Source organism: Erinaceus europaeus, chromosome 1 (genome assembly GCF_950295315.1).
Source record: "Erinaceus europaeus chromosome 1, mEriEur2.1, whole genome shotgun sequence".
NCBI classification, from domain to species: Eukaryota; Metazoa; Chordata; class Mammalia; order Eulipotyphla; family Erinaceidae; genus Erinaceus; species Erinaceus europaeus.
Window position 1 is genome coordinate 133,572,673 of NC_080162.1, and position 27,142 is coordinate 133,599,814.

General features: G+C 37.2%; 1 long non-coding RNA gene across 1 annotated transcript in view; it reads right to left on the bottom strand.

Moving 5' to 3' along the window:
* LOC132542002 (uncharacterized) overlaps positions 1–26,848 on the bottom strand; it is a 39,718-nt gene extending 12,870 nt beyond the window's left edge. The window contains exons 1-2 of the long non-coding RNA XR_009553128.1: positions 26,776–26,848; positions 26,386–26,476 (exon numbers count right to left, since the gene is read on the bottom strand). This is a non-coding gene — a long non-coding RNA (uncharacterized LOC132542002). The remainder of the gene's footprint in view (positions 1–26,385; positions 26,477–26,775) is intronic.
* Positions 26,849–27,142: the final 294 nt, after the last annotated feature.

Below are 27,142 nucleotides of genomic sequence, written 5' to 3' on the forward strand. Positions count from 1 at the left end.
AATAAAAATTAAAAAAAAAAAAAGAGGCTGAGTAGTAGCGCAGCGGGTTAAGTGCACATGGCACAAAGTTCAAGGACCAGCATGAGGATCTTAGTTTGAGCCCCCATCTTCACATTGCAGGGGGCTTGCTTCACAGGTGGTGAAGCAGGTCTGCAGGTGTCTTATCTTTCTCACACCCTCTCTGTCTTCCCCTCCTCTCTCAAGTTCCCTCTTTCCTACCCAACAACAACAGCAGCTATAACAACAATAATAATAACAACTACAAGGGCAACAAAATAGGAAAAATAGCCTCCAAGAGCAGTGGATTTATTTAGCAAGGGATGGAGCCTCAGTAATAATCCTGGAGGCAAAAGGAAAAAAAAGAAAGAAAGGAAAGAGAAGAATGAAATAAAATAGTACCTGGGGAATAGTGGAGTTGTACAGGTACCAAATTCCAACAATAGCTTTGGTAACAACATAGAAAAAAAAAGAATAAATAAAATGCTAAGAAGCCTGGATTTCCAAAAAATCAAGATGCCAGTGTGAGAATGTTTCACATCAGTTATTAGGAAAATTTAAATTAAAGCTGCTCCACTCACCTAATTGCCTACATTAAAAAAAAAACTTGGAAATATTGTGAAGACCATAAATACACTTCTCTAGAAAGGAGATATATTCAAACCTATGTTCATAGATGTTCTAGCAGTTCTGTCTACAATAGTCAAAATGTGGGACAGGGGTGATAGCATAATGGTTATGCAAAAACAGTCTCATGCCTGAGTCTCTGAAGTCCCAGGTTCAATCGCTTGTGACATCATAAAACAGTGCTGAGCAGTGCTCTGGGGGGGGGGGAGGTAGGGTGGGATGGGAGGGAATTATGATGTCTTCTATTCACAATAATCAAAATATGGAATCAACCAAAATTACTGAATAGAGAAGTTACTCAAAGTGTACACTATGGAATACCACCCTGCCATTAAGAAAGGCATTCAGGACAAAATGAATAAACTGAAAATGAGTATGCTAAACAAAATAAGCAGGGAAGTGAAAGACAACTATGAGATAGTTTTGGTCATTTAAATAAAATAAACAAACTTGCAAAATAATATAATAATGAGGGGGCAGGCAGTGGTGCACCCAGCTAAGTGCACACATTATCAAGTGTGAGGAACCAAGTTCAAATCCCCCTCACTCCCCTGCTGCAGCGCGGGGGGGGGGGGGGCACTTCAGGTACAGATATCTTTTTCTCTTCCTCTCTATCTCCTTCTCCTCTCTGAATTTCTCTCTGTCTTATCTAGTAAAAATTAGAAAGATAGAAGGGAAGGAAAGAAAGAAAGAAAGAAAGAAAGAAAGAAAGAAAGAAAGAAAGAAAGAAAGAAAGAAAGAAATAGATAGAAAGAAAGAAAGAAATAGATAGAAAGAAAGGAGGGAAGGAATAAAGAAGGAGGAGAAAAAGGGGGAAAAATGACCAAATGGAACAGTGGACTTGTAGAGCTGGCACCAAACCCCAGTGACAACCCTAGTGGCAGAAAAAAAGAAAAAAAAGTAATAATAACCAAATTGACATGTTGACTCTGTGAAAACAATGATGCTATTTGGTGGAGGGATGCTATTTGGTGAAGGAGATGTTTGTCTGGTGTAATAACAATGGAATTTGGTGAATCATACACACATACAAATATAGAGGTATGGAACTATATTCCTAAAAACTTGTAAAAATATAAACCAATGTCAAGCAGTCACAATAATGAATATATTCATAAACAGGAAAAAATTACACTACAGATAAGGAAGTAAGACAAGGAAGGGAAAAAAAACATTCCAAAAATATGAGCTGAGTGGAATGTTACTCTTTATACTTACATCAATGCCACATAAGTACCCAAATCCAAACTCCTCTATATTTAGAGAAGATAATCTAACCAAAAGTCTTCTATATAACCCAACTGGTGTGAACCAATTCATAATTTCAATTTCTTATCAATGAGGTGAAGTAATTAACTCTAATAGTGAGTGGCTATAGACACACATAATCCTCATATTTAAATCTCACATCCTGCCATCCAGTTATATAGGCCACACAGTCTTTTCTTTTAAACTTCGCACAGTACACAGTTTATTCTGAAAAAGACTCAAACAGAATGAGTCAGTATGGATTCTAATAATACAGTTAGGTGGTTAAAAATTTACTGCTCCTATTAACTGTCAATTTATTTGCTACTTCTTAGAGGACATCATGAACAGTACAGTTTTACACTTTTACAACAGACACATTTGTAATCATCTGTGTAAGTTGAGAAACAGATGGTGAGAATTGTGTTTTGAATTTCAGGAAAGCAAAAAAAAATTCTTATTTAAATAAAACTAGTATCTGAAGTATATGTGTATATATATGGCATGTATATTTTAGCCTCTAAAAGTGCTCAAGCACCTGCTTCTACAATTTATTGTTTTCAATATAATGACTTGCTTTAACTCTCATTTGTATTTTATTTCTTAAATTTATGGGATATAAACGACCGATATATTTATGTCTATAAGTATAAAAGTAGACTACAATAATAACTGCAATTACATGGTGACTCTATTCTATTCTGATACAACTTCACTTATCTCTAAATTTGATTTATTTTTGTGAAGTAGTTTAAACATTGGAAAGATAAAAGAAAAAGACATTTGGGAGTTTTTGTAGTTAACAACTTTGCTTTGCATTTTAAATAAGTTTCTTAATTGTGCGCTAGAAATCTGGGACTAACACCCCCTTCCCACCCCCACCCACTCAAGTACAGAAGGTAAAGCAATTTTTTTATTAGTGATTTAATAATAATCTACAAGATTGTGTTATATGAGGGGTATAATTCTATACAGTTCCCACCATGAGAGTTTCACATCTGCTTCCCTCCACTGGAAGCTTCCCTATTCTTTATCCTTCTGGGAGTATGGACCTAAGATCTTTATGAGGAGCAGAAGACAAGTGGTCTGGCTTCCATAACTCCTTCTGGACCTAGGTGTTAACAGACAGATTAATACTCCTAGTCTGTTTCTATCTTTCCCTAGTGGGTTCCAGGACTCATTGTTGAGGTCATCTGCCCAGGAAAGTCAGGTCAGCGTCATGACAGCGTCTGCAAGTTGGTGGCTGAAAAGCATTAATATATAAAGAAGAACAAATTGCTTAATAATCAGGAACCTATAGGTAAGAATATAGCAGATGAAATCAGAGGTTTTGGGGTGGGAAGAAGCTAAGAAGTCCATTTTGGTATATTTCAAGGGACCCATGACTATCTTATTTTTTTGTGCAAACCAAATAGCTAACATGCAGGCAGACTAGGAGTATTGTCTAGGAAGATGGTGTCAGAGTTTGTAATAGAACTAGAAAGCTGGATCAGGGCAGAGAGAAGCTCCCAAATATGGTAAAAGTATATAAATACTGTTACCTATAAACCCCTGTATATCAGTAAATAAGACTGTAAATCAGTCTTATCTAGGACCTATATCTATCCATACTTTGCATAGGAGCCTGTGCATCCCAGCTGGTATGAACGAACACACATTCCATGGTCCTAGCTAGCAATATTCTAAGCTTCACTCATTTCAGGACCAGTCTTCCTCGAGTGAGAGAGTATGTTGACCCAGCTTCCCTTCAGAGAGTGGGGTAGTTTCTCTAATTGTTGTTTTACATTGAGGGCAAGGTCCTATAGAGGCCCACAAGAGGATTTATGATGCTGTTACTGATGGAGATTACCAGTGATGGTGGAGAGAGGAATCTGTTAAAGGTCTAGGCCCATCATATCTATGTGGGAATCCCAGAATTCCCTAACTAGAGTCCAAGATGAAGGCATGGCCTGGTAGAGATCAACAAGGCCATCATTAAAGTGTTGTGTTCTCTTGCCCTTATTCACCTTTTGTAGTCCTTACTTTATCTAACAGGATTAGGTGATTGGGGGAATGCCTGGAGCCATGTTTTGGCAGGTCACAGGTTACTTCCTGAAGGAAAAGGGAGTCATTGAATAAATGAAGTGAAAGACATGTCAGCTGCTTCAAGTGCAGGAGAGAAGCATCTCTCTCTCTTTTTTCTCTCTCTCAGGAGATCTTTATTTTTAAACATTTTTTCCCAGATATAAGTTGATATCATGCAAAATTGTTTTTATTAACATCAAGGATACAGTTGACATCATGCATGATTGCTTTCTTTAACATCAAGAATAACCTTAAACATTACTATTATTCTACGTATGTTTTCCTTAGAAAGTTCCCTTGGTCTGGAGCATCTTACTCTTTCCTTGAAAGTTCCTTTGGTCAGGGGCAGCCTAATCTTCCCTTGAAAGTTCCCTTGAAATGACCATCTGTGTTTTGACCATCTCTATGTTTTGACCATCTGTCTGAATCAACATTCCTCCCTGGAAATCAGTCTCAAGCTTTTCTTCTTAACCCATTCTTGGATGGGTCTAACTAAATTATATGAACCAAGTATTTCATAAAATCTAGTAAGCTGTCTACCTAAAGAAATATTCTGCTGTAAAGTAAGTATACACTATGGGAGATCTCTTCTGTCTGACCTTTGTATATATGAAAGTTTAATAACTTTTACCCATATAAACTAACATTAGCTATTTAACTGCACAACCTCTATATTTATCTCAGATACCTGTAAATGTTAGTGGGGGGGAAGCTGGGGGGGACGGTACACAATAGGGCCTCTTTTTATGTGGGTGGAAACCACACTCTGCCACTCACTCTATAAGCCACTCACAGTTCTAGTTTTTGGTCCGAGTCCAGCTACTAGAGAAGCTATAGTGGTAGCAAATAGCATTTTCTGAAAGCCTCTTAATGACTACAGCAGCTTCTGTTCCTAGGCCATTTTTAGTCTTGTTACACTCCCTGCCGTGATTGTTGTAACTATGTACTTCCCCTGGAGATCTCTTTTTACTGTCCCCAGGTAATATCTGTGTATGTCCAATATCGCCAATAGGTCCTCAAATTACCAATGTAATTGAAAAAAAAAAAAGGATGAATAGCTTTAGTTGGTCTTAGGACTTCCCTGTTTGCAGGTAGTGCCAGCTTGTCTGAACTTTGTCAGTCAGCAGGCTTGAATCTGCCTCCACCAGGGGAAGTGAAACAGGAAGTAGAGGAAGTAGATGAGGAGAATATCTAGGTCTATGTAGAAAATATTTTATTATTAAGTAATTTATGTTGATTAAATACTTTATGGTGTATTTTTTAGGTCTCTCTACTTGCTTGTTGCACTTATTGAGTCACTGTAGAGTACTGTGCACTCTTACTTTAAGATATACATTTTCCCCTAGCTTATGCATACATGTGCATGTGTATCCTATCTCATGGGCCCTGGTCAATTTCTAGGTTTTGTAACTCTGCCATGAGGTATTCTGTACTACTTGTCAACATTCCTAGGTTGAGGGTGCTTTAGGATTCAGAAAAATCAAAGAAAACTATAACAAATTTCTATCAATGACCAGTGAGGAACCTTATACGTTAAGTATTCAGTGAAATGTTAGAGTGGAAAATATAGTAGGTGACTAGCCTAATCAAGAAAACACCTAGAAGTACTCCCACTTATATTTCTCAGCCAATGGAAAATATCAGCAGAAGCATAGTGAAGAGAAAAGAATGACAGGAGTAGAATCCCTGATGAAGACAGAATGTTGCCCATTACATGACCAATGCAATGTAACATTTGATGGACTACAGGGCAGCTCTAAAAATCCTGCTCAGCCATGTTTGTACATACCCAGATGCCCATTTTATTTCAAATTTAGAAAGTGAGAATGGAAAGAGACCAGAAACAAAGACAGAGCTAGCCATGTTAGAAACAGAAGTATTAGTCTGGCATGGAGGCACTTGATAGTCAGAGCCAGGAATGGATTTAGAGCCAATTGGATTCAAAGAGCAACTAGCATGAAATAAAAGTGGGAAAAGTTCCCAAAGCAGAGAAGGGGCTAACCAGAAGGGAGGAGAGAAAGCAACCACATGGCTGAAAACAGAGCCAAGCTTTCAGGATTCCCATATATCCAAATCAGTCCCATTCCCCAGTGGTCCATAAATAAGAAGTTTTGCTTTATTTTTACACAAAGACACAATATTTGGTATGAAGCCGACTGTTCACAAAAGAATTCTGCTAGCAACCATGACCTATTTCAGTCAAATTTCATAGGAGAAAAATGTAGAAAGAAAAAAATACAAGCATAAACATTCTTGTAGTTTATTAGAACTACCTGAATTTATAGGCAGTGCTATCACAGTGAAAATTTTATGACAATACTGAATGAAGAGCTGTGATGTGGAGAAAACTCAAATAAAATGATTCCAATGAGATCATTACCACATATTGCTAGCCTATAAGAAGAAGATGACACCCTTTTTTTATAAAGGTATTATACTTAATCTGGCCTATTGGTATGATAAACCATTTATTACAATGTTTGTTGTGATTTGAATCTCATAACCTTATTACTTACCTTCTCCTCCTTTTTCAAGACATTTCATCCTGTCTAGTGATTGCATTTCATCAGTTCTTAAACATATTTAGACTAAAACAAAACAGAATCCTTACTCTGAACAAGACAGGCAGGCCTTTATACTTACTTACACATCTATATTTGATGATGTTGATCATCCCAGAGTGCTGTGACTTTGGAAATTCTGTTTCTACAGTGCTGACAGCTGATGGATTTCTGACCTATCATCTAAAAGAAAGAAGAACACTTTCAGCATTTCCATCAAGTTCTTTCTTGAGAGAGACTAGGGAGCCAATTAGCATCTTTAATACAGTTCAAGTAAAAATTTGGACAATTTTGTATGGAGCTGAACATGCCCTATCAGAGAAATTATCTTATTCAAAATTTTTCTTTATTTTTAAATATTAATTTTATTTGCTTGTTATTGCATAGAGACAGAGAGAAATTGAGATGGAAGGGGGACACAGAGAAAGAGAGAGGTAGGCATCCATATATCTACTTCACCACTTGTGAAGCTTTCCCCCTACAGTTGGGGACCAGGGGCTTTGAACCTAGGTTCTTGAGCATTGTAGTGTGTGTGTGCTTAATCAGGCCTGCCACTTCCTGGCTTATTTGTATTTATTTATTTGTTTGTTTTTTGTCACAAGGATTATAGCTGGATTCAGTATTTATATAACAAATTCCTGGTAGCCTATGTTTTCCTTTATTTCTTCCTTCTTTTCTTCCTTCCTTCCTTCCTTCCTTCCTTCCTTCCTTCCTTCCTTCCTTCCTTCCTTTCTTTCTTTGTTTCTTTTAGATGATAGTACAGAGAAAATTTGAGAGAGGAGAGGGAAAGAGTAAGATAGATACAATACTGCTTCACTGCTGGTGAATTTCTCTTCCTGCAGGTTTAGACCTGGGGTTTGAACCTGAATTCTTGCATATGGTAAATTGTGTGCTCTGTTGGGTACACTACTTTTTTGACCCCAGGGGAATTGTCTTTTCTAAACTAGGTCAAACTGACTACATTCCAAGAAGCCAGCGTGGATGAGAATATCCTCTCTGAATGAAGTGACAAAGTATTATTTTATCTAACTATATTTTGTGAGACTTCCACTTGACCATTTTACTTTGTGACCCCTCTACCTAACCAGAATCTCATCTATTATTTCATTCTTCTATTTTCTATACAAAACAAAAATTCTGACCTATGTTTCTCCTTGAGACATCTGTTATGTTTCTATCTAAATCTAAGTCCCTTGAATCACAGTTCCTATTAAACACATTTCAACTTGCCTGATAATCTTACTGTTTTCTCCTTAAAAGTTACCAGTTGTTTAGATCCACTGGAATAAAATATAAATATATATATACTTCTAGAAGCAGTTCTTCCAGAATTCTGGTGAAACCTGCTTCTTTAAAGAAATAATAAAAATTGGTGCTCACACTTTGTGCATGGTCTCATTACTTACTTTGTCCACTATGCATTTCACATCTTCAGCAAGAAACCTTGTTCTCTGATAACAGAGTAGAACCTAGCGGACGTAGTATTATAGTACTGGAAATATTATACATGTATAAACTATCGTATTTTACTGTCAACTATAAATCATTAATCAGCCAATAAAGAAATAAAAGAAACAAATAACCCTGTTCTTTTTTTTTTATTTATAAAAAGGGAACACTGACAAAACCATAGGGTAAAAGGGGTACAACTCTACACAATTCCCACGACCAGAACTCCATAACTCATCCCCTCCCCTAATAGCTATCCTAGTCTTTATCCCTCTGGGAGTATGGACCCAAGGTCATTATGGGATGCAGAAGGTGGAAGGTCTGGCTTCTGTAATTGCTTCCCCACTGAACATGGGCGTTGACAGGTTGACCCATACTCCCAGCCTATCTCTCTCTTTCCCTAATGGGACGGGGTTCTGGGGAATCAGAGCTCTAGGACAAATTGGTGGGATTTTCTGTCCAGGGAAGTCTGGTTGGCATCATGGTAGCATATGGAACCTGATGGCTGAAAAGGGAGTTAACATATAAAGCTAAACAAGTTGTTGACTAATCATGAGTCTAAAGGCTGGAGCAGTGCACATGAAGAGTTGGGGGTATGGGGATCTGTGTTTTGTTGATAGCTAGTAGGCATATTTTAGTTATATTCCAAAGGGCCTATGGCTATACTAGTTTTTTTTTTTTTCCCGTGAGCCTGAAATCTGATATGCAGGTGGATCCAAGTTATTGTCTGGGAGATGATGTCATGGCTGGAAAAAGGACCAGTAATCTGGATCAGGAAAGAGAGTAACTCCCAAATATGGGAAAGATGTATAAATTTTGTTGACTGTAAACCCCATCGATTTGATGTGACCTAGGACCCATATTCAGCATAGGAGCCTATGTGACCTCTGCATCCCTGTAGATCCAAGCTCACAGTCTGTAGTCATGATTAGGAACGTTTCAAGCTGTCCCAGTATCAGGACATATCTTCCTCAGTGTAGCATAGAGTATGTTGTCAAAATAACCCGGTTCTATTGGTAGATTTTCAGCTTGTCCCAAACTCTAATTTCTGAGGACATTAAATCTTTAATTGCTATTGTTATTTACTAAAGGCTCAGATGAAATATTTATCCATTTACAGTCAAAGGAGACACATTTTCTGATTGACAACTCAGCTCCTATTTTACCCATTGTGCACCAGCATTTCTACAGTTCCTTATTCAAGATCAGTAAACTCAGGTCACAGACGTAGTTCACCGTCTTTACCATACACAAAGCACAGCATAAGGGAAGTGCTATGGCACTGAAGGAAGTTTCAACACTGTTAAATCTCTACAAGCTTCTCTCTCTCTGAATTAAAAAGTACCCTGGTTACAGTGGAATGACGGCCTGGTTCTTCTTCTACTACCATTATAAATAACAATAACTAATTAATTATACAATAACTTCCTTTTTTTCTTCCAAGCATCTTGGAACAAGGAGTTCTAAGTCCTTATAAAATACACTGTATAAGACTTTCTCCTCAGGAGCCGGGCTGTAGTGCAGTGGGTTAAGTGCAGGTGGCACAAAGCACAAGGACCAGTGTGAGGATCCCGGGTTCGAGCCCTGGCTCCCCACCTGCAGACCTGCTTCACTGCTTGTGCAGGGGAGTCGCTTCACAAGCGGTGAAGCAGGTCTGCAGGTGTTTATCTTTCTCTCCCCCTTTCTGTCTTCCCCCTCCTCTCTCCATTTCTCTCTGTCTTATCCAACAACAATGACAACAATAATAACTACAATAATAAAACAACAAGGGCAACAAAAGGGAATAAATAAATAAAATAAATATTTTTTTAAAAAAGACTTTCTCCTCACAGAAAAAAAATTCTCATTTGAGAAAGACTTTAAAATAGGAGAGCCTATGGTTACAAGGACTAAAACTAAAAGTCACCTTTAGGGAGAGATAGAAATAGGCTGGGGGTATAGATCAACCTGCCAACACCCATGTCCAGCAGAGAAGCAATTACAGAAGCTAGACCTTTCACCTTCTGCACTACATAAAGAATTTTGGTCCATACTCCCAGAGGGAGGAGAAGTGTTAGAGGAAGACAACCAGAGGGCTCTGAACTCCAATTCCATCAGGACCTAGAAAGAGAAGAAAGGGGAAGCACTCAGAAGTACTTGGTGTAACTTAGAAAGGAAGAAAAGGCAGCATTAGAGGAAAACTGGGAATATATATATATATTAGTCAACTCATATCTGTGATCTTGGGAGAACTACTATAGCTTCCAATGGAGTGAATGGGGACACAGAACTCTGGTGGTGGGAAAGGTATGGAATTATACCCCTGCAGTCTTATACTTTTTAAAGCCAATATTAAACCAGTAATTTAAAAAAAATTACATAAGTGAAGTTGGCTTTTTTGTTACCCTTTTTTCCAGAAACATGAATAGAGTTTAGAAATAGATATTTAATTTTTATTTTCCTTATAAAATTCATTCTTCGTTTCTCAAATATCTGATGTTCCATGCCAGCTACCACATCCTGTTCTGTCAGGATATCACCTCAGTTCTCTTAACTTTGTGCCAAGGTTTACTGCTATATCAATAACTAATGACAACACTCATTGTTGGCAAGTGATCTTGCTTGAAAACTTTATCCTTAGCACCTGCTTTCTCAGACAGATTGAGTTTTCCCAGAAGCATGTTTAAAGATGTAGTTTAGAATGCAGGTGGTTTATTAATGACAGAGTACAAGAAGTCGAAGGAATCAAAGAAAAAAAGATCAAGCTGTGATACATACACAAAATAATTTTGGCAACACAGTGGGGAACTCTGAGGCTAAAATGGTCTTCATTTTAGTTTGCTTTAGATTTTTCAATTGTACAGAAATTTTCCACATATGTATTATACATACGTATAAAATATATATACATATATATTGAGTTATTGGATGTGAGATATCGGAGGAACTTGGAGTAAGTAGGTTTTTGAGATAAATTTTTCATATGCTTTCAAATGGCTGAAACAGAGAATCTATTCATTGATATGACTTGCAGCACTTGGGTCTATGTTTCCTTCACTGAAGTGAAGTCTTGTAGATCCATATCTGTGTTCACCATTTCTGCAGTTCTGGAAGTTTCCTTCAACTCTACATGACTCAGGAATGGTATCGTTGGACATAATGCTAAATTTTGTAAGTATTGTGAGACTACTCTTAGATGGTACTAAGCATTTTTAGTGGCACCAAAATGAATTCTGATTCCTCACAATCTCAACAACAGTGAAATGAGTTTAAGCCTTTCTATTTAGCAAAATATAAATCTATTATATTTATTACTAGTGAATTGAATATCCATACAACTGTTAGCCTTTAGGTATTTTTACAGGTATTGTGTATGCACCTTACTTAGTCACTTTTCTACAGTTTCACATATTATGTATTTATATGTTTAAATAATTGACCTTCAATTAATATCAAATGTTTTCTGGATGAAAATATAGTTCAGCTATTGGAGCCCCTATTTACATGCCTGAAGTTCCAGAGACTGCAGGTATAATCCCTGGAAGTTCTACCTCTTCCTAATCAAGACACACTGAGTGATGTACTACTGTACTGGTTCTCACTCTCTGTACTCTTATGAAAATATTAAAATTTTTATGAAAAATCCTAAAAAGTTGTTTAGATATTTCAAATAACTTTCCTCACCTGCTACTTATGGATCAATAAGAATTACATATTGGTTTCAGTCTTTGGTTTCTGACTTAGAACTCTTAAGGAAATTGGAAATAAGACTCCAATGAAATTTTATAATCTTTTTATTTTAAATCTTTATTTATTTATTTATTTATTTATTATTGGGTAGACACAGAAAGAAATTGAGAGGGAAGAAGGAGATAAAGAGGGAAAGAGACAGAGAGACACCTGCAACCATGCTTCACCACTTGTGAAGCTTTCCCACTGCAGGTGGCAATCAGGGGCTTGAACTTGGGTCCTTGTACACTGTAATATATATGCTTAACCAGGTGTGCCACTGCCTGGCCCCCTAGAAATTTTCTAATCTTTAATCCCAATCCCTGGCATACTAAAATTCGTATAGCTTTTTCTGAATAGGTGAAGGGTGGTCAACAGAAAGACCAAACCAGGCCTTTCAGTTCTACCCATTATTCTCAGAAGAAGAAGAAAAAAGAATTAGAAATATATAAGAAATTATATTTACAAGACAAGACTTTCTTATACAGTTATAAAGCACAGGATTCCGAGATGTACCAGGTGAGTGATTATATCTGCTGTTACACTCCTACTATAATGAGGAAAGAAACTCATGTCTAAGTAAAGGTGAGGCCTTCCCTTCTATATTGTTCCTTCTACCTGCTCATTTTCTTCTTTGTATCCGTTATAAGTCATTACCTGAATTCTGTGAGTCTTTCTAAAATTTCCTGAATAAAAAAAAAGTTGTAGCAATTCTATTTACAGGCAGAAAGTCAAAGGTACATACAGCACTCTGGTATTTAAGATTAACACGTGAAGCCAAGAATGTCTTTTGTAATGAACCTTTAAACTTTTTTTCTCAGTTCCTCCAAAGTACACACATAAATATTTGTACACACAAACACATGCAGCAGCATCACTGCATAAAATTAAGAAGATTTGGTGTTGAATGACAATCAGCTAAGTATTATCTGTAGAACTTCCAAAAAATAACAAGTTAAATTGGCAAAGAGGGTCTCAGAAAAGAAGTATGGTGTATAGAAACAAATGAGCAAGTCTTTTTTTTTTTTTTTTTTTTTAGTAGACTAAAGTAAGACATCTGTATATGTGGCTGAGTATTGTAAAAATGAGACTGAGATCCTCTCTTTATGGAGGTCCTGGAGTCAGGCAGAGATAGTAGAAAGTAGGGACAGGGAGTATCTAAAGGAAAATGAAACCAAAAGTGCAAGATACCAATCTCACGTATTTTCTGTTTCTCCAATAGAGAGTTGAACTCTTTTCTGATGCTTTCATTTATTGTATTATTTAATTCCATTACTTATTTAATTAGGGGTTAATAGGTTTGTTACTTGCTGCTTGTACAGAATGAACTTCTTTGTTAGAGCATTTCATTAAGAATGTTGATATTTGTTACCATACCATAGAGAATGTATTGTATAATATTGAAGCAAGTACATACTACTATCATTTTTTTCTAATTTTTTAAACTATATTTTTATTTTACTTATGGAATAGAGACAGGCAGAAATCAAGAGGTAAGGGGGTGATAGAGAGGGCGAGAGACAGAGAGACACCTGCAGCCCTGCTTCAACACTTGCAAAGCTTTCCCCCTGTGGGTAGGGACAGGGGCTCAAACCTGGGTCCTTGTGCATTGTAACATGTGTGCCCAACCAAGTGTACTACCACCTGGTCCCCTATTATTTTTTCCTATAGTATCTTTGGGAGAAGGGAATTTATTCTCTAGCATCATACTAATTCTTTTAAATTTTTACCAGGGAAAAAATAAACATCATCTTTTAAATAGGAAGAGCTGAACTCATAATGTAATCTTAACATTGTACTTCCTGCTCTTATAAAGACTTTTAATTTCAAGGAATCACCATGACTAAAATAGTGATAAATTATGGAAACTAATAATCCATTTATGCCTCAGCGTATTCTTTTATTCCCTCCATTTTCAGTGTTCTTTTTTTTTTAATTTCACTTTTTGAATTTGCAGTACCTATTTGATTCTCTCATTAACCAAATTCTAGAAAAAAATGCTCTGAGACAAAAATAGGCATCATCTTTGGGCATGTCCTCAATGGGCCTTTAAGCATGAATATTATCAAATCAGTCTGGTCAGATCTCTCTGAACTCCTGCACTTGTCAATATCTAACTATTTTTCTCATCCTCCACCATCCTTCAGGTAATATTCTATTAGGTCAGTTTAGCAACTATTACCCTAGTCTCTAAGTAATTTTCTATCCATTAATCCTCCATCCTACTTCTTAGCATGTACTGAGAGTTAAATTCAATAACTGTCTCCTATTTAAAAGCTACTTTCTATTAAACTGTATCTACTGAGACAGTCTTGAATAAAATCTGCCTTGCTATTTGAATACTTTATATTAATTTTTTACTTAGAACAGCACCCAACATACAGTTTTACAACTATTATTATGTGCACCATCTCATTAATATTTTATTTTCATCTTACCCATTTTCAGTAACACAAATCATTCCAGATTATTTTACAACTTAATGCCAAAAAGATGGCCTCAAATAAACAAGATGGAATCAATTTTTAATTTAGTTTTGTTTATTTATTTAATAAGATCAGCAGCTGATTATACTCTTGACAATATAGATTCAGATTCAGGCACGATGCTAGTTACCAGTGAACATCTATGTAGATGCTGAGAATAAATTTATAATAGACATTACATTGTAAGGACTAATTTCAGAAAATTTTTATTTTACTTTACAAAGATTTATCACATCATATTATCTTGTGACAAATAAATGTACATTTGTAGAGAGAGTAAAAGTGAAAAATGTAACTAGAAATGGGTCCAAAATGTAGATATTTTGGTGCAATATACCCAAACCAGTCCCAAGTTCTGCTTTGTGTTTCCACTTCCTTTTATTTCTCAACTTTTGTCTGTGAGTAAGATCATCCTATATTCATCCTTCTCTTTCTGGCTTATCTCACCTGACGTAATTCCTTAAAGCTCCATGCAAATGAGGCAAAGAGATGAATTGATGAATTCTTCATTTTTTAAATAGCTGAGTAGTATTCCAGTGTGTAGATAGGCCCCAGATTTTTCAGACACTCATCTGTTGTTGGAGACCTGATGTGTTCCCCGACTTTGGCTATTACAAATTATGCTGCTGTGAACATAGGTATACACACAGATTTCTGGATGGCTATGTTTGGTTCCTTAGGATACTCCTTTGGTTCCCCAGGAGAGAGATTGTCTGGTCATAGGGTAGCCTCACTTCTAGCATTCAGAGAGTTCTCTAGACTGTTCTCACAGGGAGGGGACCAATTCACATTACTACCAGCAATCAAGTGTTCTTTCGGACCTTCTCCCCCCAACAACCACCCTTTCTGATGTATGACATTCTCACAGAGTTGAAGTGGTATTTCATTGTTGTCTTTACATTTCTCTGACAATCAATGACTTGGAACATCTTTTCATATGTTTGTTGGCCCTTTGGATCTCTTCTGTGGGGAATACTCTGTTCATACCCTCTTCCCACTTTTGGATAAGGTCATTGCTTTATTTATTTATTTATTTTGTTGTTGTTGCTGAGTTTGGTGGACTCATTGTTTATTTTGGTTATTAGCCTCTTGTCTGATGTAGGGCATGTAAAGATATTCTCTCATTCTATAAGGAGTCTTTGTTTAGGTGGCAGTTTCTTTTCCTGTGCATAAGGTTTTTCAATTTGATGTAGTTTCTTGGGTTTATTTTTGTTTTAATATTCCTTGAAATTGGGTTTGTAGCGCTGAAGATGTCTATAAAATTTAGGTGGAAAATAGTTCTGCCAATATTTTCTTCTAAGTATCTGATCATTTTTGGTCTAATATGCAAGTCCCTGATCCATTTAGAATTTACTTTTGTCTCTGGTGTAGTGATTCAGTTTCACTCTTCTTCACATTTCAACTCAATTTTTCCAACACCATTTGTTGAAGAGACTCTCCTTCCACCATTTAATAGTTAGGCCTTCTTGTCTAAATTTAGATGTCCATAGGTGTAAGGGCTTGATTCGGAGCTCTCAATTCTGTACAAATTGTCAGTGTGTCTAATTTTGTTCCAGTACCAGGCAGTTTTGACTACAACAGCACCATAATCCAGTTTGAGATCTGGGAGTGTGATGCCATCAGTTCTATTCTTTTTTCTCAAGATTTTTTTTGTGAACAATAAAGAATGAACTCTAAGATTGACATTTTCGACAACTTTCTGATTAATTCTACAACTGAACAAAACTAAATTAAGGGGAAGGTATGAATCCATGCAGAATTACAGGTTATGCTTAATGCTTAGCAAACTTTTCTGAAAGTCTTACTACAATTTTCAGAATGGAGAAAAGGATAAACTAATATTTCCATTAAATTTTCTTTAAAAAGGGACAAGAGGAAAGATCAATTAACTACGACATTATGTGCTAGACAATAAAATAAAGACAAACTTGTTAAAAAGATTGGACAAATTATATATTTTTTTCTTAAATGCACCTTAAAATTCAAATTAATATATATTATTTGTGTTAAAATGTAACATTTCGAGTAACATTTCTAGTAATATAGTATATAAAATGTAGAAACTACAAAACTATATCAATAGTAATACAATAATATAGTAGACTTCAACACCCCACTCTCACACTTAGACAGGTGAATAAGCAGAGAATCAAAAAAAGAAACAAGAGAATTAAATGAAGAGATGGACAGACTAGACCTCCTGGACATTTTCAGTGTCCTTTACCCCAAAAAACTGGAATACACATTCTTTTCAAATCCACACAACACATCATCAAGGATAGACTACATGTTAGGCCACAAAGACAATATCAACAAATTCAAGAGCATTGAAATCATCCCAAGTATCTCAGACCACAGTGGAGTTTTATAAAATGTAGAAATTGGATGTGTGACATGTAACTTATTAAGCAGTTTACATTCCTTGTTTTTTTTTTTAATAAATGTAAAGTGAATATTTATGGAAATATGAAGCTTAATTTATTTTTCCTATGTAATATCATAAAATACACAATAAAAATCAAAATATTTCTCAGTCATCCTTTACTGAGTGAATATTAATGCTGAACCACTGAGACCATAATAGTTCTGTGTTGGAGAGCCCCTGATTTCATGGTGCCTGTTACTTGGTGCATGCTTGTATTATTGGTCTTTCTGCCATCCTATTTCCTTTGTTTAATTAAGAGACATGATGTTCAGCTATTGTGCAGAAGCTCATGCTTCCCTTTTGTTCCAGTTCTCACTCTCTGATGTAAGGGTGTCTGGTGGAAGTCAGTAGCTAATGAATAACCTGGGTCAACAGATCCCCACATATAGCAGATCTGGATTCAAATGCTGCTGACCAAACCTAGTAGCCTTTTCAGGGTCTGAAAAGTACAAAGTATGAAGTAGACATGAGACTAGACACTATATTTCATACAAAGTTTCATACGAAGCCAGAGGGTTTGAACAAAGGCTAACATCTGTAAAAATGCCTGGATAGTCAGACATTAAACACTCTGATGTATGCATCCTGATGTTAACAACCCCGATATATGTACCATAACATTAACTACCCTTATGCATGCACACTTGAAAAAGTACTTTGAAGTTCCATGTTCCTCTTTAGTACAGTTCATACCTTGGTCTGTAATAAATATTGCTAGGGAAATCTGTTTGTGGTTGCACTTGTGTCATCCCATTGTTATAGTAACAAGTATCAGCAATCTTTTAGACTCCTCTTTGACTGCCATAGTATTTGAAGCAATTTTCTCAGTCTGAGATACCTATCAGAGACCTTGGAACCTAGCAGTCCTGGGCACTATTGCATTTAATATGAGCAGGGTGAAGCGGGGATCTGTTTTCAGGTCAAGAACTCTTGAATGGTGGGATTGGTGGGGAAGAAGATAAGAAAAAAAGATGAATGTCTGAGAAAACTGTGGGATATATACACAATGGAATACTATGTAACTACTAAAATTAATGAACCACCTTCTCTGACCCATCTTGGATAGTGCTAGAAGGAATGTAAAGTGAGGTAAATCAGAAAGACAAAGACAAGTATGGGATGATCCCACTCATCAAAAGAAGTTGAGAAAGAAGAACAGAAAGGGAAACTCAAAGCAAGATCTGACTGAGTTTGGAGTAGGACACCAAAGTAACAATCTCTGGGTGAAGGTGAAAGTACATGTTCAGCTTGATGGAGTTGGAGGGGGAGGGGTTCGGGATTCAATCCTTTGGTAGTGGGAATGGTGTTGATGTACATTCCTATTAACTTGTAATCTCATAAATCACTATTTAATTAAATTGAGAGGAGAAAAACTGATAGAATGCCTCAAACCTTTTAATGCACAGAACATAGGCTGAATATATATTCTTTTAGTCTAAGCACTTAAGACTTCAAACATGTAATCAGACTGATTTTTTGTAGTACCTTGAGTATTTATTTTACTTATTTATTTATTTTATTTTTTAAATTTATTTAAAAAATGAAACATTAACAAAACTATAGAATAAGAGGGGTACAACTCCACAGAATTCCCATGACCAGATCACCATACCCCATACCCTCCCATGATAGCTTTCCTATTCTTTATCCCTCTGGGACTATGGAACGAAGGTCATTGTGGGATGCAGAAGGTGGAAGGTCTGGCTTCTATAATTGCTTCCCCACTGGACATGGGCATTGACTAGTCAATCCATACTCCCAGCCTGCCTCTCTCTTTCCTAGTGAGTCTGGCTAGAGGTTTGTCAATCTTGTTTAATTTTTCAAAAAAACATTTGGCTTCACTGATTTTTTGTATGATTCTCTTATTTTTATTTTGTTTATTTCTGCTCTAATTTTAATGATTTCCATCCTTCTGGTTGTTTTAGGGTCCCTTTGTTCTATCTTCCTCTAAGTCCATAAGGCATGCAGTAAGGTCATTTATTTGAGCTTTTTCTTGTTCTTTAATATGTGATTGTATGGCTATGAGTTGCCCTCTCAATACTGCTTTAGCTGTGTCCCAATTATTTTGATAACTTGTGCCTTCATTTTCATTTGTTCCCAAAAACAATTTGAATTTCTTGCTTGAGTGTCGCTCAGACCCAGCGGTTCTTAAGCAGTATGTTGTTGAGTTTCCAAATGCTGTGACTTTTAGTAATTTTCTGTTTGTTGTTGAATGTTAGCTTAACTCCACTGTGGTCTGAGATACTTGGGATAATTTCAATGCTCTTGAATTTGTTGATATTGTCTTTGTGGCCTAACATGTAGTCTATCCTTGATGATGTGTTGTGTGGATTTGAAAAGAATGTGTATTCCAGTTTTTTGGGGTGAAGGACACTGAAAATGTTCAGGAGGTCTAGTCTGTCCATCTCTTCATTTAATTCTCTTGTTTCTTTTTTTGATTCTCTGCTTATTGACCTGTCTAAGTGTGAGAGTGGGGTGTTGAAGTCTACTATATTATTGTATTACTATTGATGTATTTTTGTAGTTATTTCAGTAAGTATTTGATGTATTTAGATGGTCCCTCACTGGGTGCACAGATATTAATGACTGTTAAATCTTCTTGGTTGATTGATCCTCTAATCATTATGTAATGGCCTTTCCTATCTTTTATTACTTTATTTAATTTAAAGTCTATGGTGTCAGTGATGAGAATGGCAGTTCCTGCCCTTTTTTGTGGCCAACTAGCCTGTATGATAGTTTTGCATACTTTCACTTTAAGTCTGTGTTTGTCTTGTTTGGTCAGGTGGTATTCTTGCAAGCAGCATATGGTTGGGTTGTGTTTTTTGATCCATCCTCCCACTCTGTGCCTTTTAATGGGTGAATTTAATCCATTGACATTTATTGGTATTATGTATTGAATGTATTGTAATGACACTATTCAACAATTCTTTATTTCCTCTGATATGTGGCAAGCATTATTATAGTGATGTTATCTTTTTTAAGAGGTCTTTTAGTACCTTTTTTAGGGCAGGCTTGGTAATGGTTGCCTCCTTTAACTGTTGTCTGTCTGAGAAGGTTTTGATCCTTCCATCTAGTTTGAAAGAAAGTCTAGCAGGATATATTATCCTTGATTGAAACCTTTTTTCATTCAGGGCTAGATAGATATCTTGCCATTTGTCTGGCTTTTAGAGTTTGAGTGGAGAAGTCTGCTGATAGTCTGATAGTCTTATGGGTTTTTCCCTCTATTTGATTTTTTGTTTTTCTCTTGCAGCCTTTAGGATCCTTTCTTTATCCCTACTTCTTTTTTTTTTTTTTCTTTTTTTCTTTTTTATGTATAAAAAGGAAACATTGACAAAACCATAGGACAAGAGGGGTACAACTTCACACAATTCCCACCACCAGATCTCCATATACTAACCCCTCCCCTGATAGCTTTCCTACTCTTTAACGCTCTGGGAGTATGGACCCAAGATCATTGTGGGATGCAAAAGGTTGAAGGTCTGGCTTCTGTAATTGCTTCCCAGCTGAACATGGGCATTGATAGGTTGATCCATACTTCCATCCTGTCTCTTTCTTTCCCTAGTGGGGAAAGGCTTTGGGGAAGCAGAGCTCCAAGGCACATTGGTGGGGTTGTCTGTCCAGGGAAGTCAGGTCACATACTATTAGCATCTGGAACCTGGTGGCTGAAAAGAGAGTTAATATACAAAGCCAAACAAACTGTTGGACAATTATGGACCTAAAGGCTAGAATAGTGCAGGTGAAGCGTTTGGGGGATCCTCCATTTTGTAGATAGCTAGTATGCATATTTTAGTATTTTAGTTATATTTCATAGGGCCTATAGCTATACTACTGTTTTTGTTTGTGTGTTTGTTTGTTTGTTTGTTTTGCCTGAGCCTGAAGTCTGATATGCAGGTGAATGAATCCTAGTTATTGCCTGGGGAGATGATGTCATGGCTGGGAAAGAGACCAGAAAGCTGCATCAGGGAAGAGAGTAGCTCCCTTATATGGGAAAGGGGTACATGTATTACTGTAAACTACATCAATTTGATATGATATGGGGCCTATAATTATCTTAGGAGCCTGTGTAACTTTTGCATCCCTCTAGATCTGAGCTCACATTCTGTGGTCATGAATAGGTGTTGTTTTCGACGTGTTAGGTTGTTTTCGCCGGGCTGGCTTCACGGGCAGGTAACAGACGACCAGGGACTCATAGTTGAGCTGTAGGCAGTATCTCTTCATTCATGCAGGACGCAGCACAATCTAAGACGAGCTAAGCTAAACTCAAGGTAAAGTACTCTAAAACTCACAATGCTGTCTTTATATATACTTGCCAAATAGGGTGGAAACAGGATGTGACATAGAGAGGGTGGAGAGAAAAGTGACTGGTAAAAATCAGAGTGTGACAAGGAGGGGGCAGATTAGGCGAGAATCCTATCACTGAACTACAAATGCCCTGGAGGGAGGGTGGAACTTGTTAACAGTAAATAGAATGAAGTGGTTATGTAAATAGAATAGTGTTAAGCAGGGGGGATTTAAACCAAATGAAACAGAAAGGGTCTCATGTATACCAACAAATAGGAACATTCCATGCTGTTCAAATATGAACCCATCTTCCTCAGGTGTATCCTAGAGTATGTTGTCCATCCTTCCTTCGGAGGATGAAACATTCTGTACCATTGTTAATCCAGGTTGAGGGCAAGGATCTATGGGGGCCCACAAAGGGGTCTATTGTGTTGTTCCTGATAGAGATGACTGGTAACAGTAGAGAGAGGGATTTATTCGCCGTCTAAGACCTTCATATCTGTTTGGGAATCTCAGGACTCCCCGAATAGGGCCCCAGCTGATGGGGTGACCTGAAAGTGACTAAAGAGTCATTGTTAAAGTATGCCAGTCTCTTGCCCTTATTCAGCTTTTGCAGCCATTGCTTTGCTAAGGTTATCTTTGGAGTGAGTGAGAGAACTGTAATAGGAAGTAGGTGAGGAGGGTATCTAAGTCTAAGTGGACACTATTTCATTGTGAACTTGATACTGACTCACTACAGACTATTGTGTATTTTTTCTTTTAGGTATATATTCTGCCCTAATTTATGCAGACATGTGAACATATGCTCTATTTTACGGGACCTGGCCTATATCTAGGTATTGTGACTTTGTTAGGAAGTGAACCTCCTGGAATAGAATTAGAGAATACCATGAAAGGAAAGGTCTCACTTGAGTGATTAGGGTGAAAGGTTGGAAATCCATGCCTGATGTCTCTGGACAGTCTGAGGTGAAGCATGATAAAATGGTACTTACTGCATTCTTCTTCTTCTAGCATTTGCCCTTCTTCCGTAGCCAGTCAACAGCGTCAGGTTGAAAGCTGTCAGGAGCTGCTTGTTGCTGGCTTTGAAAGTGACTGGGATCCATGTGGATTCAGTCAGCTAGGAAGGATCGTCAGTTTCCACAATGAATGGGTACTCACAGGATGCACCACGGGAAGGTCGATCCAATGCATCCCTGCATTGATTAGGTTGGAATCCGCAGATACAATATCATTTGGCCCGACTGGAGAGAAGCATGCAGGGAAGTGAGGCCCACCCCAGAGGTTCCAGGATTGGGAGAAACATAGGCTCTATAGAGGAAACAGGAGATTACTGTTGTCCTAGGGTTTAAGAAGATAATAGATAGTTATTGCAATAATCACATTGTTTGGCAATTGAGTTAACTTTGAAAAATCCCTTTGTTAGGTTTTGCTGTATCATACACAGTCTCACCATAATTTATTTCCTTTGACATTGTTTGAAAATAGCTGTGCCACCAGTTGCTTTTGTTCTCCTTGGACTAAGCTTTTAAGAGAGTCAACAAATCAAAGACTCAGCCTTTTATTAAAGACTGAGTCTGTGCTTTAAAAAGTTTGAGATATTCAATCAATTTCCCCCTCTCATATTAATTAGTGATTTATATGACTGCAAATTGATAGGAGTGTACATAAACACCATTCCCACCACCAAAAGACTATGTCCCACCTCTCTCCCCACCCCCCAGCCCCTCCCCTGTCCCATGAAGGTGAACATTCACCCTCACCCTCCACCCAGGGTTTTGTCTTTGGTGCCCTACTCCAAATTCAGTCAACTCCCACTTTGAATTTTCCTTTCTGTCCTCATGCCTTACTTCTTTTCATTGTATTTATGATGTGTCTTGGTGTCTTCAGGTCTGAGTTGATTCTTTTTAGGACTCTCTGGGCCTCTTGAATCTTAATGCACTTTCTGTTGTTTAGGTCTGGGAAGTTTCCTCATTATTTATTATAGAAAATTTACTTTCTCTTCCTCTCTTTCTTCCTATGGTAGGCCAATTATACAAATATTACTTCTTTTGAGATCATCCTATATGTCTCTGTTGTTGTTTTCAGTATCTCTAAATCTCTTTTTTAGCTCTTTCACCTCTTTCTTAGTTTTCTATAGTTCATCTTCTGTCTGGCTAATTCTGTTTTCTGCTTCTGTTAATCTGCATTTCTTTCCCTCAGCTTCTTTCTTCCGTTTAGTTATAGTATTAGCTTGTTCTGCTAGTTGGCCTTTTAGCTCAGTTATTTCATCTTTCATTTTCCTAATTACCTCAAAGTAGCTTGTATTTTCTTTGAGTTTCTCCTCTGTTGTTTCCCTAATTCTGATAGCCCTTTCCTCCATAGTTGTCGTCATTTCTGTGATTATTAGGCTTATTATTGCTTGCATACTTTTCTTATCTATCTATGGTTATTTTTTACTGATTTGGAGTTTCTTATGGGCTCCTGTCCTGATTCATTGTGGTAGCAGTTTTTTCTTTTTGCTCTTGTTTTAACTTTTTTTATTGATGTGATTTTTCTTTTTCTGTTCTGTCATTCTTCAGTTGTTGTGTTTTGAGTACAAGCCATGTTGTACTAAAGACCTTTATGATAAGTGCAGTCACCAACCTCAGACATTACAACAATAGTAACTGAAGCAAAGATTGATGTAGTTCAACTAATACCATTTAGCCAAACACCTCCAGTCCAAGAAAAAATAGCAACTAAACAATAGAAAAAGAAAGAGACAGGAACAAAGGGAAAGCAAGAATCAACAATTATGTAAATCTACTGTCTACTATAAATTCTAGGGATAGAAAAAGGAAAAAGGGAAGTAGAGAAGACACACACACACACACAGAGTCCATTCTGAGTCAGATTTCTTCCCCAAAATAATTCACAAGCGAGTATCAGTGAATTCAGAAAACCAAAGAAGGAGGAAGGAAGAAAAGAATAAAACTAAAAATAGAAGAAAGAAAGAAGAAAAAAGGAAGAGCAGTGAAAGGAAAGAGTTTCATTTTATTTATTTTTTAATTAGCTAGGAGGAGGGAAAAAGGAGCGTAGAGAGAAGAGTTAGATCGAAAGAAGTTCCTCTCACAATGGATAGGACATGCAGTCACCTAGCAATGGAAAAAACAATCCCAGGCAAAGATCAAGCTCTGATTGATCAGGTGATTTGTCACTCATATAGAGCTCCAGCCACTTAAAAAAGAGAGAAGTTGAAGGAAGAGGCTTGGAATGACACCTGTAGTGAGCCAGGAATCTTGTTAAAGAAAATAGCTCAGTGGGAAGCCTGATAGGAGTAGCTGCACTGCCCCTGGGGGCTGGTACTGGGGTGGGGGGATGAGCTCAGAAATAATCAAAGGATTTTCCTTTGTCCCCCTGACCTCAGTTTGTCAGCCCAAGAGAGAGTTATTGGACTGTATTTTGGTGTCATTCTGATCAGCCCCTGTTCACCCTCCTACAGACAGCCCAGTATCCTACCCTATCCAGTGGATCTGGGTTGCAAGCTGCTGCCTCTTGGAGCCCATGGCATCTGGTCTCCAAAGCCGCCATCTTGGCTCTGACCCCAACAGACTGAATTTTAACAGTGGTCTCACATTGTTACTACATTTCTAATAATGACTTGTTCTTTGAAATGTTAACTCCTAAAAGCTTAGACCAGGGAGAACAGAAGTAACCAGTGATGTTACTTTATAAGACACAGCTATATATAAATAACATCAAAGGACATAAATTATGGTGATGTTATGCATGATACAGCAAATCCTAACAATATGATTTTCAAAGTTAACCCAATTGCCAAATAATGTGATTATAGCAATAACTATTGTCTTCTTAAACCCTAAGACAGCAGGAACCTCCCACTACCATGTTTCATAAAACCCATATTTCTTCCAGTCCTGGAACATCTAGGGTGTGGCTCACTTTCCTGCAAGCTTTTCTCAATTCATACCAAATGATACTGCATCTGCTAACCCCAACCTAATCAATGCAACATGTATCACCTTGGCATTCTTCACTTCAGACTGTGTCCAAAGACATCAGGCATGGAATATCAACTCTACAGCCTTATTACTCAGGTGAGACCTTTCCTTTCTCATAGGATTCTTTAATTCCATTTTGGGTGGTTCACTTTTTAACAAAGCCCCAAAACCTAGATATAGACCAGGTCCCATGAGATAGGGCATATGCTTACATGTATCCATAAATTAGGGCAAAAATATATACCTGAAAGCAAAAGTACACAGTAGTCTGCAGTGGTCAATAAATAAAGCAAGCAAGTAGAAAAACCTAAAAAGACACCATGAAATACATAATGATATAATGTGTTAAAATAACTTTTCATATTCACACCTATAATTTTAGAAAGTCCTAGGTAGCATCATCTTTCATTTATTGTTTTCACCAGAGCACTATCCATCTTTTGTTTATGGTGATACTGGAGACCAAATCTGGGGTCTCTAGTGCCTCAAACATGGAAATCTTGTGTAAGCCATTGTATTATTTTCCCAGTTCATCTCTTTATTTTTTTGTATAAATAAAACACTTTGCATTAACAAAAACTTACTGTTTATTGATACTATTTAAAACAAAGTGAGGTGTACAAGAAGCTTGTCTAACTTGGAAATATGCTTGAAAACACAACTTGATGTGTTTTCTTCCTAAATACCTTGGGATGACAATAACTTAAAAAAAATATTTGCAATAACTTTTAAGGAAAAATTATACAGAACATGTGTAGCCATGAGTAGTTTTGATAAAATTATATTCAGTAAGACAAATAGAAAAAACAATCTCAAGACTCTTCTTTTGTAATTTCTTTTTTATAAGGTTTAATTTTTTATCTTTATTTATTTATTTATTGAATAGAGACAGCCAGAAACTGAGAGGAAAGAGGATGATAGGAAGGGAGAGAGACATAGAGAGACACCTGCAGCCTTGCTTCACCCCTCCCAAAGCTCCAAAGCTTTCACTTGCAGGTGGGGTCTGGGGGATCGAACCTGGGTAACATGTATGCTGAACCAGGTAAGCCACCACCCTAACCCTTTTGTAATTTCTATATTGATTCTTAAAAAGGCAATATATCAGGAAACATCATTTGCAAATTTACCACTGAGTACTAAATCTTATCTAGAATACACAAAAATGCTTAATTAGGGGGTGGGTGGTGTTGCATCTGGTTGAACACACATTACAATGTGCAAGAACCCAGGATCAAGTCCTTGGTCCCCACCTGCTGGGGGGAAGCTTTGCAAGGAATAAAGCACGGTTGCAGGTGTATTTCTGCCTCTGTCCCTCTCTATATACCCTTCCCTTTCAGTTTCTGGCTGTCTCTATCCAATAAATAAAGATAATTAAAAAATCACTTATAAAAAGGATATTAAAATGCTTAATTTAAATGACAGGACACACAATAGAGGCATCAAAAAATAAATCAATGAATACAATTGAATTCTGTATTTACTGAGCCTAGTTATAGTATTTTACTTTCTGTATCAGGAATGGAACAGTCAGGATTTAAAGAAAAAGCATGAATACTTACAGACTAAATGCTTGCTTTTAGTAATAAGTTGTCGGGAAATTGTGAGGATGTGGTTGAGCTTCGCAGGGCTTGACTTGAGGGGACATCCATCCTGTCAGGATTTCTTTCTCTACTTAGAAGTTGAGCAAGGAGGGACAAGACTCCCCAAGGTTTTCCCTATCTTACCAGACTCTCTGCCTTAGGAAGCACCCTGCATTTTTCTGCCTCCAGAAGCCTGGCATTCCTTAAAACATTAAGCCAGCTCCCCCTGCTCCACCCTGCATTCCTGATACTATGGCCTATCTACATAATCACTGTTTTGCCTGAAAGATCCCCACCCATTCCATTCCTTTGATCTATCTTATTTCTACCCTAAGACCCTCCCTGAATGCAGGGTATTATTAATCCTACCAGTTAAAACCAGCACAACAGTTGCTAAAGAAGTTCCTACTTTTCCCAGTCCCCTTTTGCCTTTCTCTGCCCCTTTCCAAACCATGTCAAACCATTTCTGTTTCTGACTTGCCACTTCTGGATCTACCCTTTAAAAGCTTTGTCTCTCTGATCAATAAAGAATCAAATTGCCTCACCACCATGAGCTCTGTTCATGAGTCATCTCCCTCGCGTCGCTGAGTGAGTAGCAGCTCAGGCTGGCTCTGGTCATGTTCTCTCCAACCCACAGAGAATGCGGCCTGGAAGAGGCACCCCCACACTAGCCCGGCAATAAGTGATAACCACTGAAAGGATAGATTTGTCTACATATATTGTCACTCTTTTGGAA